Source organism: Schistocerca cancellata, chromosome 7, assembly GCF_023864275.1.
Source record: "Schistocerca cancellata isolate TAMUIC-IGC-003103 chromosome 7, iqSchCanc2.1, whole genome shotgun sequence".
Classification (NCBI taxonomy): Eukaryota; Metazoa; Arthropoda; class Insecta; order Orthoptera; family Acrididae; genus Schistocerca; species Schistocerca cancellata.
The window spans coordinates 62,657,594-62,676,736 of record NC_064632.1 but is presented as its reverse complement, the minus strand read 5'-3'; the positions used below and the strand labels follow the sequence as shown (position 1 = coordinate 62,676,736).

The 19,143-nt window shown below is 43.2% G+C and overlaps 1 non-coding gene across 1 annotated transcript; it reads right to left on the bottom strand.

Annotated features, from left to right (window-relative positions):
* Positions 1 to 10,839: 10,839 nt before the first annotated feature.
* Positions 10,840 to 10,916, bottom strand: Trnar-ccu (transfer RNA arginine (anticodon CCU)). The gene has a single exon. It is a non-coding gene; the product is annotated as a tRNA-Arg (tRNA).
* Between the last annotated feature and the right edge of the window lie 8,227 nt (positions 10,917 to 19,143).

Below are 19,143 nucleotides of genomic sequence, written 5' to 3'. Positions count from 1 at the left end.
AATATGCACTACTGGGCAACGGAAAATCCACGATGCCTGCGACAAGTGGAACATCAGGGCCTTGGCGGGTTAATGTGTGGTGCGGCATTATGGGAGGAAGGATAATTGGCCCCCATTTTATCGATGGCAATCTAAATGGTGCAATGTACGCTGATTTCCAACGTAATGTTCTACCGATGTTACTACAAGATGTTTCACTGCATGACAAAATGGCGTTGTACGTACTTCCAACATGATGGATGTCCGGCACATAGCTCGCGTGCGGTTGAAGCGGTATTGAATAGCATATTTCATGACAGGTGGACTGGTCGTCGAAGCACCATACCATGGCCCGCACGTTCACCGGATCTGACGTCGCCGGATTTCTTTCTGTGGGGAAAGTTGAAGGATGTTTGCTATCGTGATCCACCGACAACCCCTGCCAACATGCATCAGCGCATTGTCAATGCATGTGCGAACATTACGGAAGGCGAACTACTCGCTGATGAGAGAAATGTCGTTACACGTATTGCCAAATGCATTGAGGTTGACAGACATCATTTTGAGCTTTTCTTGCATTAATGTGGTATTTACAGGTAATCACGCTGTAACAGCATGCGTTCTCAGAAATGATAAGTTCACAAAGGTACATGTGTCACATTGGAACAACCGAAATAAAATGTTCAAATGTACCTACGTTCTGTATTTTACTTTAAAAAACCTACCAGTTACCAACTGTACGTCTAAAATTGTGAGCCATATGTTACAGCGCCATCTATAACTTAGCGAAAAAAGTGGTCCAATTAAAACATTCATATTTCTTTATGTACTACACGAATTTGTAATAAAAAATGGGTGTTCCTATTTTTTAAAAAACGCAGTTGATATCCGCTTGACCTATGGCGCCGGCCGGAGTGGCCGAGCGGTTCTAGGCGCCACAGTCTGGAGCCGCGCGACCGCTACGGTCGCAGGTTCGAATCCTCCCTCGGGCATGGATATGTGTGATGTCCTTAGGTTAGTTAGGTTTAAGTAGCTCTAAGTTCTAGGGGACTGATGACCACTGCAGTTAAGTCCCATAGATCTCAGAGCCATTTGAACCATTTGACCTATGGCAGCGCCATTTAGCGGGCCAACCATAACGCCATCTGGTTTCCCGCTTCAAGCTAGATGAGTTTCGTTCTTTGTAGTTTTTTCGTTTGACGCTTATTTCGTGAGATATTTGGCCCAGTCACGATCAATGGACCACCCTGTATTATCTGAAAGTACGAGTAGATTTAATTAATTCCATTGTCTTGTTGATTTCTTTTTTCTCTCTAGGCACATATAATTATGATTGTTATGTAGTTTAGATTTGATAGTGTATATTTAGCACGGTTCTGACACAAATAAATAAAAAATTACCATAAATCAAAGGGTTACTGCCGACATACTGTGTTTAAAATGTCTAATTCTCTTCAAAAACTCAACAGACAGATGTTTCTTCTTTAACCTGACAAGTTTTCAGCATGACGTAAACTGAATTTTTACGAGTTATAGCGATTCAGCCACTGGTTCGTTTACATCCTTCAGTATCTACCAAAAACGCACTATGGACTAGAATCGAAGCAGTTTGGGAATCGGTGCCTCAAAACAGCATCCTATGGTTCTCTGATCTTAGCTACGGATGCTCTCATTTTAGGTCGAGGTAGACAGAAATAAGTTTTATCGTCGTTGGTTTCTTCGTCACGCTAACGGTATATTTCAATAAGCAAATAGACAAAACCGTGTAACACACACGCAGCATTAGGTTCTTGCAATTATTTGTCACAGTGGCGTAACACGATAGCGATGTCACGTTACCGCTCTCAGATTTTCACACTCAATGATTAAATGTTTTTGTTTTGCGCAAGATACTATCATCGAGACAAATATGACATATAAGCCACAAACAACAACGTCGAAGATTATTCATCTCTACTAGAGTCAATTTTGCTCTTTACAAAATACTTCCTGTAAGTTATCTGTGCACCTGAGTCAGTCTTGTTTTCAAAACAGTTTAAGTTATCTCTTTACCGAAATCGTTACAGTTGTTTACAAAACATTCTCTCTTATTTACAAGGTGACGCAGCTGTCAGGAAAGATAAGTCATCATACGTGCGCGTAAAAAGTAAAATGACCTTGTGATCCACCATGAAACCTTAATTTTTTGTTCGTTTCAAGCTTAGGATTGTAACTCCCCCACCACGCCTTTATTTATTTGTCACCCTGGAACAAGAAATATCACCTGCTACCTCCAATTCTCCGATTATCACAAAATTTACGATAAAAATTTAATGTTAACTATCTCGTTATTTCGCGAGACGAATTTGGAAGAAAAGAACTCTCTCCGAAACTTACAACAATATATTTACTTTTGTGCGTTAACATACGGCTATAATTGTCGGTGGAAATATATTTGCAGAGAAAAGCACATAATTATATATATTGTATTTTAGGCCAATAGACATAACTAGTTATTGTAGTGGTTTTGAATACCTTTACTGGTCAGGGCTAAATGACTATTGAAAATATAATTGTTTTTGGATAGCTCAACATGAATTTCCTAAGGGACCGAAGTTTATCATGCATTTACCAGTAGAATAAGGTGCGGAGAAACTATTTCGCCGTATGCAACTTCCGTCCGATTTCGACGAAACAATTTGTGACTGTGAACCATCAAAATTTGCAGAAACATAAAAGAAAATTAAATACGTATGGTCATGAAGTAGTGAGACATAGGTTCTATACTAAATAATTAGTCCATACGCAAGTTCCATTTAACTTTGAATTTATGGCAGTCGATATATAACGAACTTACATCTTTTAACATTTCCAGATATACGTCACACAATGTAGCTTCTCACATGAATCTCCTGCTATGCAATGTGGCACTTTCACATTACACTAAAATAATATTTTTTAAACAATAATAATACGGTGGCGAGACATGCGTGTCCGACACAAATTACGAGAGACAGAAGAATGAGTAACTGTTCATCGAGAATATCTCGTACATCAAAAGAATGTGTAAAAATGTTCTTCTTTTGTTTGCCTTTTGCGCACCGGCTTTCAAAGTCAATAGCTCACTGTATCTCTGACGGCGGTTACACAATAAACACGTCACGTAACAGGACGTTATTTGCTAACTGTAGCTGTTGCCGAGCGACTGCTCGGTTAGTGAATGATTTAAAATGGTAGAGCAATCACATAAGTTACAAACTCTCCGCGATGGACAAAGCCTCTCTTGCAGCGCCTGCCACTGCAGTTCATTGAGCACTTCCGCAAAGCTCTCGCGCCGACTAAACGATCCCGTGCTGAAACGCGCCGCTGTATCTTGGATCGTCTCTCTCTCTTCTATTAACCAACGTGATAAGTGTCCCAGACTGATGACTAATACTCTAGAATCTGTTTCGTAAGTGATTTGTAAGCGACTTCCTTCGTGGATGAATGTTAGTTTTCTGCACAAGTTCGTAGCGTTTTTGTTTCGCTTCTTCGTGTTACGTTTGCTATGGGTTTGTTTATCGACTGTCATTTTTTATTTGTAGTTCACTGCTGCTGTTTGAGTTTAAATATTGTCATCTTGTCATTTGGTGATACTGAGGGGAGATGTGGACGGAGCACCAAGTGGAGAAACAGCGGCGGATGCAGCAAGAAACATTTGTGCCTTGTATGAGGATAATGCCATTGGACAGATGACGCTCCACGCTCAGGAAGATCTTCGGTGTTTGATGAAGGTCGTTTAAACTTATTAATCCACAATAAATCTACATTTACATATATACTCCGCTAGCGGTGCACAAATGCTGCGCAGCTAGCGCCATTCGACGGCCAACACCGCGGTTCCTGGTGTGTCCGCTGTGCCGTGCGTGTGATCGATCATTGCTTGTACAGCCCTCTCGCAGTGTCCGGAGCAAGTATGGTGGGTCTGACAGACCGGTGTCAATGTGTTCTTTTTTTCATTTCCAGGAGTGTATGTAAGGTATTGGCTATAAGTAGAAGACTTCCGCAACATTTACTGCAGTAAACATCACTTTCTTAACTTCTTAAAATTATAAAAAGTCAGATGCAGACGACACAATACACAGAACAAATAATAATTATAACAACATATTAAGAGAATAATGCAATACATAATAATAATAACATTAATAATGTAGTACTGTTTCGAACCCACAGTGTTTTTCGTAAAATATGGTAGACTCATCGGTCACCAGGCTCACTTCTCAGGAACCTGGAGTAGACTCGATTGCATCCTACAATATAACCCTTTTGGTAAAAACTAAGGAAAATAATAACATCATCACCAAGAAACAATGAATGTACAGATACCCAGAAACTTATGTAGTGACCACAGCAATGCCAAAGTGATCACGCGTACCTGGTAGAACTGCAGGAACTGAGCACTCCCATTGCCTTCCTACAATTCTTTCTGTGGTGTCACCGCCAGACACCACACATGCTAGGTGGTAGCCTTTAAATCGGCCGCGGTCCGTTAGTATACATCGGACCCGCGTGTCGCCACTGTCAGTGATTGCAGACCGAGCGCCACCACACGGCAGGTCTACAGAGACGTCCTAGCACTCGCCCCAGTTGTACAGACGACTTTGCTAGCGATGCTACACTGACAACTACGCTCTCATTTGCCGAGACGATAGTTAGCGTAGCCTTCAGCTACATCATTTGCTATGGCCTAGCAAGGCGCCATTACCAGTTAATATTGAGATTGTGAAGCATGTACAGTCAAGAGAGATGTACACCAATTATGGATTAAAGTTAAGTATTCCAGCAGCAACGTACCTTATTGGCTATATTAATTACATTGTCATTTTCCAGACCTCACGCCAGCCTGCGTGAGCTTAAAAGCGTGCATTTCGGCCTCCTCTAGCAACACGGTGTTGGCTCTTCTGCCAACACAAAACTTTCTATACATATTTAACAAATTTTATAATTTTGTAGGTAGTTTTAACAGTAAGAAAAAAGTATTTTTGAATGTTATTTAAATACACTACATGATGTATTTCGCACAGAACAAATTAAACGTGTCGTTGTAGTACACAACTAGTAATTAGAAGTGAAAGAAAAAAAAAACAAGTTTAACAGCTCTATCGTATTCTGTCGAGAAGATATGTAAACTGACAGTCTGCTTTCACACATACGCGACATTCAGTAGATTTTTATCATCTCTAAGTTGCTGATTCCGCCTTCACAGGTTGCTTGCCTCCGGTATTGTCATAAATATTCTGCAAGCCATTTCGACGTTTAGATAGGTATCTCTAACGCCATATTTTCAAAAAAAAATTCCAAAGTAGCGGTGTCAATGGTCTTCATTAGCTCTTTCACCTAGAACTTGAAAGCAGCTGTTTCGGCAACTAGCTTCGCTGTAGCAATATCTCTCCTATATTCGGTACCAAAATCTTCTTCTTTTTTTTTTTTGCTACTGCCATTGTGCCGCATCGGGCGCAGGGTCAGCAGGGTTAAGAACGGATTTGGTATGGTTAATATTAAGGGGTGGCCGATTGCCCTTCCTGCCGCCACCCCATATCCCCTGGGACGGAATTAGTGTACCCCAGTTGTCTGCGTACAGAGTAAATCATGAAATAGTGCGAATGTGTTTCAAATGCTGTTAGTCGTGTAACTGAGGCGGGACGTGTGGACCAGCCCAGTATTCACCTAGGGGGATGTGGAAAACCGCCTAAAAACATCCAGGCTGGCTGGCACACCGGCCTTCGTCGTTAATCCGCCAGGCGGATTCGATCCGGGGCCGGCGCGCCTGCCTGAGTCCAGGAAGCAGCGCATTAGCGCTCGCGGCTAACCTGTCGGGTTATTTGGTACCAAAATCAGTTGTACAAATTCCATTGCAACATGCAGAGCTTTCACTTAAGCATTTCCTGACAGGAAACGGGAGTAAATTGAAGTCTGTAATGTATGTGACATCTGTTTTCCATTTCCCTTATTATTCCATCAAAGACAGGATTGTCATAATTAAACCTTCGTTACTTCACCCAGCGTAGACGGAAAACTATTTACTGTATGGGTACCCAACTTAACAAAAATGATGTTCAGACTGTGGACTGCAGGATTTACGTTGGTAACAGTGTTTGTGTCATGACTTGCCGTTAGGTGCCGGTAATGGTACGGCGATGTAGGGTTGCAACATAAACATCGGTGTGTATTACAGTTGCAGACAACCAACACAGGTCTGGATCAGGCAAAACAGCAGCAGTAGTGTTGCTGCTCTTTGCGACTATCGACGCATTAAAGGAATACGGAGATGTCCTATTTCTGCACCGGGGTTGAAGAGCATGACTCGACTGTTCGAATTAACTGGCGAATTGGCATTTGTTTCTGGGAGACGCAGACGGCCAGTTCCGCCACAAATTGTTGAAGAAATTACTGTTGTCATGGCTGAGAATGCTGGACGCTACGTGCAATATTCAAGCACTGCAACGGGCTTTGACACGATACCATTGTGCTGCAAACATCTAGAGGACAAATCAGAAGAGGAAGACGACACTTAAAACCAGAACGACAAGACAAGACCACACACTACCCAGGAAACAAAGAAGATAAAACAACTAAACACAAGAAACAGAAGATTCAATAGATCCTTGCTGAGGTTTTAGGGAGGTTTCCGTCAGCACTGGGGCAAATGCCAGGATCTTTTTACCCTCCCACGCGACAGAAAGCGATGATATACGAGATAAGGCTCAGAATAAGATTAGAAAATCCATACCCCCTTTCTTCAAATAAAAAGTGTCACCACAGCATACCCTAAGCTAATAGAAGGCACCAAAGAGCAATAGGCTCTCCATGTGCCCGACTCACCCCCTCAGGGTAAGGAATGAAAGTTAAAAAAAACAAAAAAAAACCATGAGGCGCCCGGTTCACGCACCCATGCTGACTGCTGTTCATCGACTCTGAATGCAGGAATTTGCACGCAAATATCGCGCAACTGGAGGTCCACTGATTGGTAACAGGTCACCTTTTCAGATGAATCGCGTTTTATGCTCCATCGGAAATGGGGTGAAAAGTCTGAAAGGAAACGCAAAACCCCGCAACAGTCGTCGGAAGGGTTCAGGCTGTAGGACGGAGCGTTATCGTGGCATTCCCTGTTGATCTCGTCATTCTGAGAGGCACAGTGGATCAACACAAACATGCATCTACCATTGGTGACCATGCACACCCCCATGTGCAGTTTGTTTTACCTCGGTACGATTTGGATGACCTGATACTTTTCATTACACGTCTGGCCATTAAAATTGCTACACCAAGAAGAAATGCAGATAATAAACGGGTATTCATTGGGCAAATATATTATACTATGACTAACATGTGATTACATTTTCACGCAATTTGGGTGCATACATCCTGAGAAATCAGTACCCAGAACAACCACCTCTGGCCGTAATAACGACCTTGATACGCCTGGGCATTGAGTCAAACGGTGCTTGAATAACGTGTACAGGTACAGCTGCCCATGCAGCTTCAACACGATACCACAGTTCATCAAGAGTAGTGACTGGCGTATTGTGACGAGCCAGTTGCTCGGCCACCATTGACCAGACGTTTTCAATTGGTGAGAGATCTGGAGAATGTGCTGGTCGGGGCAGCAGTCGAACATTTTCTGTATCCAGAAAGGCCCGTACAGGACCTGCAACATGTGGTCGTGCATTATCCTGCCGAAATGTACGGTTTCGCAGGGATTTTGAATTTTTTTTTTTCTCGGGTAAATTTGCATGATGCCACTCCATTGATTGCCTCTTCGTCTAGCCGGCCGGAGTGGCCGAGCGGTTCTAGGCGCTACAGTCTGGAACCGCGCGACCGCTACGGTCACAGGTTCGAATCCTGCCTCGGGCATGGATGTGTGTGATGTCCTTAGGTTAGTTAGGTTTAAGTAGTTCTAAGTTCTAGGGGACTGATGACCTCAGCAGTTAAGTCCCATAGTGCTCAGAGCCATTTTGAACCTCTTCGTCTCTGGTGAAAAATGATGGAGCCATGTTTCATCACCTGTCACAGTTCTTCCAAGAAATTCATCTCCAACATTCTCGTTCTGATCCAAAATTTCGCTGCATACCGTTTTTCTTGTTTCTTTGTGAGCCACTGTCAACATCCTGGGAACCCACCTGGCACAAACCTTTTTAAACGCCAACACTTTCACTATTCTGCAAAATTTCCTTGCCCTATCCCAAAGTAGCGTGACAATTCGTTCAGTGTGATGCGTCTGTCAGCAGTCACCAATTCGTTAACTCTCTGCACATTGTCTGGAGTGTGTGCAGTACGAGGCCTGCCGCTGCGAGGACAATCCTCAATATTGCCGTGCCCACTTTCATCACGTAACCTGCTTGCCCACCGAATAACTGTACTGCGATCGACAGCAGCATCTCCATACACCTTTTTCAACCTGTTGTGGATGTTTCCCACTGTCTCGTTTCCCAGCACAGAAATTTTAAGACAGCACGTTGCTTCTGACGAACGTCAAGTGTAGCGGCCATCTTGAAGACATGCTGTGACGACGCCACTCATGGGAACAGGTTGAACTAAGTTTGAAAACAAGCGGGAAGGATGCATCTACACAGTGTAAGACTTTCACACATGCAAAATGAAAACTGTATTTTTACAAAAATAGTGTGCATTTCTTTTGGAGTGACCGTCGTACTTTTCCTTGAACACGACGCGTTAGGTAGGCGGCAGCTGCGTGAACGAAGCACTCTGTTGCCACATGAACCAGATTATTTGTTTTGTCAATAAAAAACGCCTTCTTCTGCTGCACTGTATTTTATTCTCCCAAACGGATTTCGCCTTTTTTCACTTTAAGGCATCATCAGTGGGATCTATAATGATATAGTTATGATACACTTTTGTTTGGATATGTATTATTCGTAGATTACAAAACAGTTCACTTCTCGTTTTTATGTAAATAAGTGATTACTTACAATTCTTCTGGTTTTTGGTTGGCATCTGCGTTTCCTTTCATCTGGTCACATGCTGGAGATCGCACTGCCGCGTGATTTTATGTTTCGAACATTTTTCTGTCCACTTTTCATTTGTTTGTCCTCGTTGTTGAGATACCCTATCAGTCTTCTGTCGCTAATATAGACATTTGATCGAAATTAGAAGACTGATAGTGTATCTCAACAACAAGGAGAAACAAAATGAAAAGTGGGCACAAAAATGTTCGAAACATAAAAATATGCTTATGTTTCATAAATAGAGTGGTGGTGCGTTCTCCAGCATATGACCAGATGAGAGGAAACGCAGATGCCAACCAAAAACACGGAGAACTGTAATCACTTACTTACATAAAAATGAGAAGTGAACTGTTTTATAATCTGCGAATAATACATATCAAAACAAAAGTGTATCACAACTGTGTTATCATAGATCCCAATGATGGTTCCTTAAAGTGAAAAAAGACCAAACATGACTGGGAGAATAAATTACAGTGCAGCACGAGAAGGCGTTTTCTACCTCCAAAACAAATATTTCTGTGCTCACTGCGGAGGATAGCCACGTAAACAAACTCGTTAAACCAAACTACGTCCGCCTCGGTAGATGCACGGTCAGCGCGGCGTATTGCTAGCCGAAGGGGCCCGGGTTCAGTTCCCGGCCGAGTCCAAGATTTTCTCCGCTCCAGAAGTGGGTGTGGTTTTGTCTTAGAAGGTGCAACAGGTCTACTAAAGAGACTGCTTACACCACGATTGTCCGCTCTATTCTGGAGTATTGCTGTGCGGTGTGGGATCCGCATCAGGTGGGACTGACGGATGGCATCGAAAAAGTACAAAGAAGGGCAGCTCGTTTTGTATTATCGCGAAATAGGGGATATAGTGCCACTGACATGATACGTGCATTTGAGTGTCAATCACTAAAACAGAGGCGTTCCTCGTTGGGACGGGATCTTCTCATGAAAATTCAGTCACCGGTTATCTCATCCGAATGCGAAAAAATTGTGTTGGTACCAACCCCCCATAGTGAGAAATGACCATCACGATAAAATAAGCGAAATCAGGGCTCGCACTCAAAAATTTAAATGCTCGTTTCTCCCGCGCACCGTTAGAGAGTGGAGCGGTAGAGAGACAGATTGAAGGTGGTTCATTGAACCATCTGCCAAGAACGTCATTGTCAATAGCAGAGTAATCACGTAGATGTAGCTGTCTTTACGTTCGTGGCGTCATAATTGACATTTCTCTGTTTGAGATGTCTTGTTTGTGATAATAATTGGAGGAAAATGACAACTGTAGAAATGACGTTTAGATAACAGCATGTGTTCAAAGTCGCGGATCGGGTGAAAGACTTCTCGTAGGCAGAAGATAGAAACACGAGGGGGAGAAAAATTCACGTACTTCTCACGGTTAATTCAGAAACCGCCTTTCTTTGTTTTCTTTTTCTTCCTAGTCAGTTTTTGTGGCCTTGGTGTCAGCCTATCCCGCCACGCTTTCGGTACGGCCCTGTTTTACATTCTGATAAGTGTTTCCTATCGTATCTTAGTACGAATAACACTGCATAAACTTGTTCTACGCAACTATAATCAAGTATTTGATGCCAGTTAAATACTGATGTGCTGATCTCCGAAAAGTTAATGTTTCTATTTGTATTGGATACTGCACAATTTTTGGATAGCAACAGATCTCTGATGAAAGAAAGCTGGCACTTAGCATAGTCACTCTTACGAAGTAACAAAAGATATTTCTGTGAACGCTTCTTAAACAAGCCATTAGATTTTATTACCTCCTGCATTCAGAAACAAAAAAGTTCGACGAATGAAAGAAATCTGGAAGGCTGGAATAAGATTTTCACTCTGCAGCGGAGTGTGCGCTGATATGAAACTTCCTGGCAGATTAAAACTGCGTGCCAGACCGAGATTCGAACTCGGGACCTTTGCCTCAGGGGGGCAAGTGCTCTACCAACTGAGCTACCCAAGCTGGCACAGGTCCCGAGTTCGAGTCTCGGTCCGGCACACAGTTTTAATCTGCCAGGAAGTTTCAGTCTGACAGACTTTCACGAAAAACTGCCTCTGTTGAAAAAATTTGGGTTCAGAATACAGAACTGCTCTGCAGACACTGTTCACTTTCATTTTGAAGCGAAGGAAACCACGCATTCACAAGAGTTATTTGAAGTCATTAAACAATTCTGTAAAATATTCCAGAATAAAGATTTCAGGAAAACTTAGATGTGCATTAATATCGGTCATCACGGAAGTTTTAAACCACATTGTTTTATGTCTGCGTTTAGTAATCTGAGGTCGCTGAAATCGAGCATTCAAAACCATACAGACTTGTATTGAAATATCTCCCGCGGAAACAAAAGAAACCACCTGTCCAGGTGAAAGTTAAAATAAGAACTCACTTGGTTCCAGGCAGTGGTATCAAATATCTTTAAGGGGCTCCGGAAAGGCTCAAAATCATGAAAAGTTCAATTTTTACTTTCTTGCGTTTTCTGAATCTGCAGACTATTGCCTTTTAATAGATATATAATTTATTCAATTCCGAAGACTACAACTACTTTTAATTTTGTTTTAAATGTGTTCTACATGGGCGTGACCCACTGTGGCGCTGTTAAACTGCTGTCAAATGGTGTTATTATTAACGTCCGTGTTCATCAGGTACATTTTAGTGATGTGAGATAAAGTATGTGTTGTGGCTAACCTGTGATGGTTCAATATATATCGCTGGTGTGATTGTCGATTGTTTCATGTTTATTTACTCTGTCGTTATCTCGAAAATATTCGTAATTAATTCTGTTACTTGAGTCTCTGTTTTGTTGAAGTATAATAATGAGTAAAAGTAAAGTTGCTGTTGCGACTTTCAATGATGGCAACATTGTAAGGTGCAAGGTATTTAGAAATATGGGAATGAAGATAGGTTCTAACATGGTACGAGCGATGCTTGCTTTAGACAAGGAACGCCTTCGGGCTGCAGACAGGGCTGTAAAGAGTCTAGAAATACAAGCAAGAGTAAACAGGAGGAGGAACAAGAGGAAGCTGGAGGAGGAGTTTGCAGAGGATGAAGATAATCCATCCTATGGACCTGGAATGCACTAAAAAGTTAATCCAATCTTTGTCACTCGATTCCCAAAACTTTTATTTTCTCATACTAATTACATGTTTTCTAAGGATCTTCCAAACATATTTGTTTCAAACTTTCAGTAAATGTTACACAGTACCTTCTGCATAATTTAACACAGCCTTTTTCCAAAAAACTGTATATTTTTGAATATATAAATAAAAAATTGCAAAAAAATGTTGTGAATATTTCATTACAATTGAAAAAAAATCATTTTTAATAACTGAACTAAAATTTTGTAAAATCCCTGTGTTAAGTTGTAGCCCATATTCCAATAAATAATCTGTAAAAAGTTCAGCTTCCTACCTGAAATACTTTGTGAGGAAAGATGTAATTTATAAGCGTTATTTTAACATTGCAAGTATAGGGCGTTCCGGAGCTCCTTAAGGCAATATTGCTTTGTTCATTTGACTCAATATTGCGTAATCTCGCTCTACAATGTAGTCGACAGACAAACGCCGCTCTGACGTGCTTTCTTTTAAACTGACAAAGCGAATGACTGAACATCTGCTCGTGAGGGCGCACCTGTTTGTGTGCACGGTCACAGTTTTCCTACATGGAAGTGACCAGGCTCACGAGTAGCAGTGCTTTTATCTGCGCACACCTTCGTACCACGCGGTGGCTCTGCGATAAGGTACGGAACTGTTGAGCGATGCGAACCAATCTCTGCTATGATTCTTCGCCCCACTCTGAACAACGTGCTCTGACCTCTGTAGCCGTTGGGCAATCCTCTAACAGCCGACTTCAGGGTACCGCTTAAGAAATGTTCTGCAGTCCACCCCAGTATTGCGCAACAAGCTGCAACAGCTTTGTTTGTTATGAACATTCGAGGGGAAACTGGAAACGTCTCAAACTCGCAGTCAAATACTGTGCTACTGCGGTGAAAAGTGCACTTATTTGCTAGGATAAGGAGGTTTTCTTCCGCTAGTTTATTGTCATCAATTTTGCTCTTGTTACACTGTCAACAATCTTTCTCACTGTTTGAGTCATTCCAGTTCGCAGTAAGGGCGATTCGATATCACAGATGACTTTTTGTGAGTCTTATCAGTATAACGGTTCCACCGCTAGATGATCGCCATATCAACATCTCCTAAATTCAATTTCGTTTCAGTAGTGGTAAAATGAGGAGGAAAAATAATTAAGATCGGACACAGGAAAACATAATGTATTATCTTTTCTCCGTATGCACTCGCGAGATCTACACTACTGGCCATTAAAATTGCTACACCACGATGACGTGCTACAGCCGCGAAATTTAACCGACAGGAAGAAGATGCTGTGATATGCAAATCATTAGCTTTTCAGAGCATTCACACAAGGTTGGCGCCGGTGGCGACACCTACAACGTGCTGACATGACGAAAGTTTCCAACCGATTTCTCACACACAAACAGCAGTTGACCGGCGTTGCCTGGTGAATCGTTGTTGTGATGCCTCGTGTAAGGAGGAGAAATGCGTACCATCACGTTTCCGACTTTGATGAAGGTCGGATTCTAGCCTATTGCGTTGTGGTTTATCGTATCGCGACATTGCTGCTCGCGTTGGTCGAGATCCAATGACTGTTAGCAGAATATGGAATCGGTGGGTTCAGGAGGGTAATACGGAACGCCGTACTGGATACAACGGCCTCGTATCCCTAGCAATCGAGATGACAGGCATCTTATCCGCATGGCTGTAACGGATCGTGCAGCCACGTCTCGATCCCTGAGTCAACATATGGGGACGTTTGCAAGACAACAACCATCTGCACGAACAGTTCGACGACGTTTGCAGCAGCACGGACTATCAGCTCGGAGACCATGCCTGCCGTTACCCTTGGCGCTGCACCACAGACAGGAGCGCCAGCGATGTTGTACTCAACGACGAACCTGGGTGCACGAATGGCAAAACTCATTTATTCAGATGAATCCAGTTCCTGTTTACAGGATCAAGATGGTCGCTACCGTTTTTGGCGACGTCGCGGTGAACGCACATTGGAAGCGTGTATTCGTCATCGCCATACTGGCGTATCATTCGGCGTGATGGTATGGGTTGCCATTGGCTACTCGTCTCGGTCACCTCTTGTTCGCATTGACGGCACTTTGAACAGTGGACGTAACATTTCAGATGTGTTACGACCCGTGGCTCTACCCTGCATTCGATCCATGCGAAACCCTACAGTTCAGCAGGACAATGCACGACCGCATGTTACAGGTCCTGTACGGGCCTTTCTGGATACCGAAAATGTTCGACTGTTGCCCTGGCCTAGACAAGACAGCCTAGACACAATGAGAGGAAGCCGAAAGGCACGCACTTAAACTCACGCAGACTGGCGTGAGGTCTGAAACAGGATACGTAATGAATGCTATAAAGAAAAGTACGTAGCTTCTGGAATACTTAACTTTAATCCACATTTGTAGAACATCGCTCTTGATGATACATTAATAGTATCTCAATATCAATTGAATACGGCGCCTTGGTAGGTCGTAGCAAATGTAGCTGAAGGCTATGCTAACTATCGTCTCGGCAAATGAGAGCGTAATTCTCAGTGAACCATGGCTAGCAACGTCGGATGTACAACTCGGGCGAGTGCTAGTAAGTCTCACTAGACCTGCCGTGTGGCGGCGCTCGGTCTGCCATCACTGACAGTGGCGACACGCGGGTCCGACGTATACTAGCGGACCGCGGCCGATTTAAAAGCTACCACCTAGCAAGTGTGGTGTCTGGCGGTGACACCACATTATGTTTGTAATTTAATGACATCTCGGACTCGCACGTGTTCTGAAACAAGCTGACAACTCAACAGGTGCAGAAAGTCTTTGTAGATTGCAGCTGTCTGTGTTGTTAAGAACGTGATTTACTGAAAAACTGTTACCTTCAACATTGAGTAAGGAATAAAATATGACCAAAGACCATCAGCGAGTGTTTCTAGCGCAGTTGTAGAGTGCACGAAACTTGTAACACATGTAAACACTTCCTCTCGTCTAAGTGTGTATAACAATCATTTCTGATTTACCCGTCTCTTCATCAGCACTGTATTATCAAGGTGTTGACTTGATCCAAGTACATTTCGGCCTTAAGAATATAATGCGCCTAACAAAACAAAGTAATTAACAGAAAGTAGCACTGCAAAAACAAGAAAATCTGTGAGATTATAATATGGCTATAATGGCTTCCCTTTTACTATTTCTCCGAAAGGCAACAGCGCAAATTGTATCAAACGCCGTTGCTCGCGCCGGACTGTTAGTGCGTAATTGTTGCCCTCTCCACCACCGCTGCTCCAGTACAAATGAAACAAACGAATAATGTAGTACTGTTGATTGTAGGAAGGTACAGGGGTCATATGATTCCTAGATCTGAAGAGATTAAAAGGACGGGAAAAAATACATTCGTGCGGATTGACAGTCCCCGTGGGACTACTGCAGGGTATGGACCGCTGTCGATTTGTCACTCTAATCTTATCTTTAGAAATTCCTCCTTTCCTACGATTGGCAAATCTTTCGACCATTAGACAGCATACCTAATGGGTTCGGAATAGAGCATAATTTCCGGATTAACTGAATCGCATTAGGGCGTGCTTCCAACTTTCCGCCAAAATAACAGTACCCTTTTCCTCAGCTTCCTTAATTTAATTAAACATTTGCCAACATTGTTGATAATTCACATCAGTAAGAAACTGATGTTGCGGTTGTGGTCTTCAGTCCTGAGACTGGTTTGATGCAGCTCTCCATGCTACTCTATCCTGTGCAAGCTTCTTCATCTCCCAGTACCTACTGCAACAGACATCCTTATGAATCTGCTTAGTGTATTCATCTCTTGGCCTCCCTCTACAATTTTTCCTCTTCACGCTGCCCTCCAATACTAAATTGGTGATCCCTTGATGCCTCACAACATGTCCTACCACCCAATCCCTTCTTCTAGTCAAGTTGTGCCACAAACTCCTTTTCCCCCCAATTCTACTCAATACCTTCTCGTTAGTTATGTGATCTACCCATCTAATCGTCAGCATTCTTCTGTAGCACCACATTTCGAAGGCTTCTATTCTCTTCTTGTCTAAACTATGTATCGTCCATGTTTCACTTCCATACATGGCTACACTCCATACAAATACTTTCAGAAACGACTTCCTGACGCTTAAATCTACATTCGATGTTAACAAATTTCTCTTCTTCAGAAACACCTTCCTTGCCATTTACAGTCTACATTTTATATCCTCTCTACTTCGACCATCATCAGTTATTTTGCTCCCCAAATAGCAAAACTCCTTTACAACTTTAAGTGTCTCATTTCCTAATCTAATTCCCTCAGCATCACCCGACTTCGTTCGACTACATTCCATTATTCTCGTTTTGCTCTTGTTGATGTTCATAATATATCCTCCTTTCAAGACGCTGTCCATTCCGTTCAACTGCTCTTCCAAGTCCTTTGCTGTCTCTGACAGAATTACAATGTCATCGGCGAACCTCAAAGTTTTTATTTCTTCTCCATGGATTTTAAAACCTACTCTGAATTTTTCTTTTGTTTCCTTTACTGCTTGCTCAACATACAGATTGAATTACATCGGGGAGAGGCTACAATCCTGCCTCTCTTCCTTCTCAACTACTGCTTTCCTTTCATGTACCTCGACTCTTATAACTGCCATCTGGTTTCTGTACAAATTGTAAATAGCCTTTCGCTCCCTGTATTTTACCCCTGCCACCTTCAGAATTTGAAAGAGAGTATTCCAGTCAACATTGTCAAAAGCTTTCTTTAAGTCTACAAATGCTAGAAACGTAGGTTTGCCTTTCCTTAATCTGTTTTCTAAGATAAGACGTAGGGTCAGTATTGCCTCACGTGTTCCAGTTTTTCTACGGAATCCAAACTGATCTTCCCCGAGGTCGGCTTCTACCAGTTTTTCCATTCGTCTGTAAAGAATTCGTGTTAGTATTTTACAGCCGTGACTGATTAAACTGATAGTTCGGTAATTTTCACATCTGTCAACACCCGCTTTCTTTTGAATTGGAACTATTATATTCTTCTTGAAGTCTGAGGGTATTTCGCCTGTCTCATACATCTTGCTCACCAGACGGTAGAGTTTTGTCAGGACTGGCTCTCCCAAGGCCGTCAATAGTTCTAATAGAATGTTGCCTACTCCCGGGGCCTTGTTTCAACTCAGGTCTTTCAGTGCTTTGTCAAACTCTTCACGCAGTATCATATCTCCCATTTCATCTTCATCTACATCCTCTTCCATTTCCATGATATTGTCCTCAAGTACATCGCCCTTGTATAGACCCCCTTATATACTCCTTCCAAGAAACTGATAATGGTTTTAAATGCGAACAAAAGGTTGTCAGAATTAGAAAACAATATACGATATTATGGTCTCCAGTAAATACGAAAGAACTACACAGTTCAGTTACATTAATGTGGCAACCGTCTATATTCGACGTCAAGTTGCAACAACCTCTCACAGCCGGCAGGTGGCAGCACTAGCAGAGGAGGGTGTATAAAGTGTGTCGTGCAGTCGCCGTCGTAATGCGAAAACGGATTGATTTATCTGACGCGCAAACGGACATGATCATTGGCTTTTGGACCAAGGTGGAAGTATTTCCGAAACGGCTAAGTCTGTAAACAGTTCGCGTGCCAGAGAGGTTAAAGTATACTGCGCGTGACAAATTGGCGCTATCCAAAAACTGCGCCGATGCAACTGTTGTATACCACGAGCCAACCATGCCGGGGTTGAACGACAGCTTCAGAGACGTGTATTGGCGAACACAGGTGCGACTGACAGCCCAGATGAACCAAGAGGCTACCGACAGGGTCTCCCAACGGCCTTCGGCTAACGTTGCTGTGTCCGGGCCTCCGCATCGAAAGGGCGTTCGACAAGCTTCTAAAAATGGGTGTAGCTGCAAAGATCACCACACTCTTGTCGAACATCCTCAAAAACCGCCCTTCCAAGGTCGTCGTCGACGATGCGGAATCATACCCTTTTTTGCCAGAAGCAGGAGTCCCACAGGGAGCTATCATTTCTCCCCAGCTATACATATTATACACAGTAGACATCCCAATACCCAACACGTGAAACGAGGGTCTGACGCTGTACGCAGACGACACAGTGTACTGGTGTCATGCACCAACAACACAGGATACCAATAGACAAACCCAGGAATACCTATCCCTACTAGAAAGCTGGCTCAGCCAATGGAAGATCAAACCAAACGCTGCCAAGACACAAATTATTTCCAGAATGAGATTTTCACTCTGCAGCGGAGTGTGCGCTGATATGAAACTTCCTGGCAGATTAAAACTGTGTGCCCGACCGAGACTCGAACTCGGGACCTTTGCCTTTCGCGGGCAAGTGCTCTACCATCTGAGCTACCGAAGCACGACTCACGTCCGGTACTCACAGCTTTACTTCTGCCAGTACCTCGTCTCCTACCTTCCAAACTTTACAGAAGCTCTCCTGCGAAACTTGCAGAACTAGCACTCCTGAAAGAAAGGATATTGCGGAGACATGGCTTAGCCACAGCCTGGGGGATGTTTCCAGAATGAGATTCTCATTCTGCAGCGGAGTGTGCGCTGATATGAAACTTCCTGGCAGATTAAAACTGTGTGCCGGGCCGAGGCTCGAAATCGGGACCTTTGCCTTTCGCGGGCAAGTGCTCTACCATCTGAGCTACCGAAGCACGACTCACGCCCCGTAGAGCACTTGCCCGCGAAAGGCAAAGGTCCCGATTTCGAGCCTCGGCCCGGCACACAGTTTTAATCTGCCAGGAAGTTTCACAAATTATTATTTTTTTAAACATAAACGCGCTCGCACGTGCCAACAGAATCAAAAAAATGTTCAACTGTGTGTGAAATCTTATGGGACTTAACTTCTAAGGTCATCAGTCCTTAAGCTTACACACTACTTAACCTAAATTATCCTAAGGACTAACACACACACCTATGCCCGAGGGAGGACTCGAACCTCCGCCGGGACCATCCGCACAGTATATGACTGCAGCGCCTGAGACCGCTCGGCTAATCCCGCGCATCCAACAGAACCCAGAAGGCTGCAGATTACGACTATGGGGACAAACCATAAAGGCGAAAGATACTGCGAGGTATCTGGGTATTGCCCTTGACAA